Here is a 3,256-nt window from a genome sequence, read left to right as displayed (position 1 = left end):
GAATGTGAGGATACTGTAGTCGCTGCTGCTGAGTTTCGGTCCAACATTTACGTCCGTTGCTTGGTTATCGCAAGATCTAAGAATATAAGGTCTAACCACTTCCGACCGAATTTCGAGGGAGTTGGCGCAGCGAGCCCGTGAACGTCACCTGGCTGTTCAAAGTGGGGTTAGGGGGTCCTATAGCTGTCAGTTGAAGTTGGTCCGTCGTTCGAAAATGACGTCGCCTTCGCTCGCACCGCTCCACTCAATTAGTTATATTCTGACAAATATTATATAAAATATATATATATATAAAATATTATAGTTCCTGTCTATATATATGAATATATAATATATATGATATATAATATATATATAAAATATTATAGTTCCTGTCTTCCTTGGCGTTTCACAGTTTTCTTCAGTGTATCACAAAGAGAAAATGGACGCATCCAAATGACGTCAGAAGCTGCGCAGAACTGCTCCAGCGGTTAGACCTGTTTACTTAGACCTTGGGTTATCGTTGGTGGAAAGAACAACATCGAGAACATTCTACCCGCGTGTTGATACATGAAACTTATTTTATTCATTATTATTTATATTATTATAACTTTTATTTATTCATCTATTTGTTTATTAATTTATTGTTATTATTATTATCATTATTATTATTATTATTATTATTATTATTATTATTATTATTATTATTATTATTATTATTATTATTATTATTATTATTATTATTATTATTATTATTATTATTATTATTATTATTATTATATTTTTTGCATCCGACCTAGTTATGGATCAAAAGGTCTCCTGTCGGCATGCTCCTCATTTGTAATCCTTTGTAATTCACAACTAACACCACAGTCGGACGAAAGAGTTGAGTAAGCGAAACTATATATTTCTTTCGTCCAACTGTGGTGTTAATTGTGAATTTACAAATGTGTTACTACATTTCTCGCCAGAGATCCTTTGTAATGTTTGAATACAGCTCGTGACCGGTGAGCGAAATGAATGTTTCGCCTCACTGCAAATATACAGAATCTGATACATAATTCACTGTCATTATTTTGATTTTGGGCTGGCGGCTGATAAACAAGACCAAAAAGGAGGAGGAGGAGCAGATGGAGGAGGGCGAGGGGTAAGAGGAGGAGGAGGAGGAGGGGTAAGAGGAGGAGAAGGAGGAGGGGTAAGAGGAGGAGAAGGAGAGGGGAGGAGGAGCAGAAGGAGGGGGGAGATAGGGATGAGGAGGAGAGGAGAAGGAAGGAGGAGGAGGAGGAAAAGGAGGAGCAGCAGAAGGAAGAGGGGAGGACGAGGAAGAGGAGGAGGGGAGGACGAGGAAGAGGAGGAGGAGGACCGTTGCATGCAATTATTGTGCCTATTCACAAGAAGGTAGTGAGGGTGGTCAAGGGTTTGTGTGTGTGTGTGTGTGTGTGTGTGTGTGTGTGTGTGTGTGTGTGTGTGAGTGTATGCGTGTGTATGTGTATGTGCGCGTGTGTGTATGAGTGTGTGTCTGTGTGTGTGTGTATGCGCGTGTGTGTGTGTGCGCGCGCGCGTGTGTGTATGTGTGAGTGTGTGTGTATATGTATGTATGTATGTGTGCATCTGTATGTGTATGTACGTCTGTGTATTCACCATGGTCTTTTGGATCTCGTGATCGACAGCTATTTTCCTCCCAGAAGAGAGCGCAGAGCACATATATGACCGATCGGATATTATCCATTTTACAGCATGCAGTTGATTTCAACAACTTAAGAGAGGTAAGAAATTAATATTAATCTGAAACCTGACCTATCCTGACCTAACCTAACATAATCTAACCTAAAGATCCTGAATGCCGCAAAATGGAAAAGACCCGACCGATGTATGGTTAATGCTGTGAACTCACACGCACACACACACTCAACTCCCCACCCACGAGAGTTGGAGTAACGACTTGCAGCGCAGCGATACTGAAATGATTTCAGCCCTGGACGGGATTCGAACACGGACCGCCGTAGTGGTAGCCAAGCACTATACCACTGCGCCATCGAGTGTGTGTGTGTGTGTGTGTGTGTGTGTGTGTGTGTGTGTGTGTGTGTGTATCTGTGTGTATGCATTCATATTTATATATCTGCATATTTGTTATATATATCTTATCAGACATATATGTTCCCTATACCTCAAAAAGCATACTTACATATGGGCAGTTTGGGTCACAGCGTGTTTCACTAAAAATTCGGTTCTGTTTTGTTTCACAATATTTTTTTTAGTTTTCACTTTTCAACGGGACAATTGATCACATTTTCAACAACATTTATTGTTTTCGTGCAAATAAATGTCAACAACACTATTGTCACATGATGTAGAATAACTGCTGTGTAATTTCTCTCACACAATAATAAATAATTCAATATGAATCGAGTGCTGTTCATTCATAAGTCTGGTTCGGCTTCGCTCTTTGGCAACACTTTCGAATAGGTTGGCGTCAACCGCCGTACTGACTGCTAGATCTGCAACTCCTACCCACTGACCACACGGGGTGAAGTAAGCCAAGCGTCGTCACTGGCGAAGACGAATCGCAAAGGGTGACTTAATTTTCCTATTCTTTTTCAATCACAGTAATTTATAAGATGAAGTTATACATATAGATAAATAGATATAATTAAATATTTCTATTTGGATAGGAAATAAATTGCAAACCAGGAGAGGTTATGACCTGAAAGTAATTCAATTCACAAGGTCACTGGGCAGTATAACGTAGAAAACGGGGAATTATTTATCATTCTCTTTCGTAAATATTAGGAGTAACTAAATTATATGAAAGATACTATATGTTTGTTCATACAAATATGAATTATTTCATTTGAACTACCAATGTACAAACCTCGAAAGAGTGAAATTCCAAAATAAAGATGTCTTGAGTAACATTATTTTTTTCTCACACTTAACTGTCTTCCAACTTATTGAGACATATGAATTTAGGATGTGAGTTATTATAATACAAATATCCGGCATTGAATTGATGTATTTCAATTTAGAGCATTATTATTGTGGGATATTTTCATACTTGGTAACTATAATAACATCTCACAGTTCTTAAAACATTTCAATAAACGTTAAAATAATCAATTTTTAGTACTTTGTGCATTTCCAATGTAATAATGCGATCGTGACTATTTTTATAATTCTTCACTGCATACATTAATGATTATTTATATTACACATTAGATGTTTTCTACATTCCTAAATATCCAATTTGATATCCCATCAGCTCCTGGAATCTTGCTCA

General features: G+C 37.8%; 1 protein-coding gene across 2 annotated transcripts in view; it reads right to left on the bottom strand.

The window, feature by feature from the left end:
• LOC143029263 (uncharacterized) overlaps nt 1–2,488 on the bottom strand; it is a 65,412-nt gene extending 62,924 nt beyond the window's left edge. For both annotated transcript variants that reach the window (XM_076191968.1, XM_076191970.1), the window contains exon 1: nt 2,165–2,488. The gene's annotated coding sequence lies outside the window, so the exon portion shown is untranslated. The remainder of the gene's footprint in view (nt 1–2,164) is intronic.
• Between the last annotated feature and the right edge of the window lie 768 nt (nt 2,489–3,256).

The sequence above is a fragment of the Oratosquilla oratoria genome, chromosome 10 (assembly GCF_046742065.1).
Source record: "Oratosquilla oratoria isolate Oo_2021 chromosome 10, ASM4674206v1, whole genome shotgun sequence".
Classification (NCBI taxonomy): Eukaryota; Metazoa; Arthropoda; class Malacostraca; order Stomatopoda; family Squillidae; genus Oratosquilla; species Oratosquilla oratoria.
The sequence above is the reverse complement of the archived record's forward strand: the minus strand, read 5'-3'. Positions and strand labels throughout refer to the sequence as shown.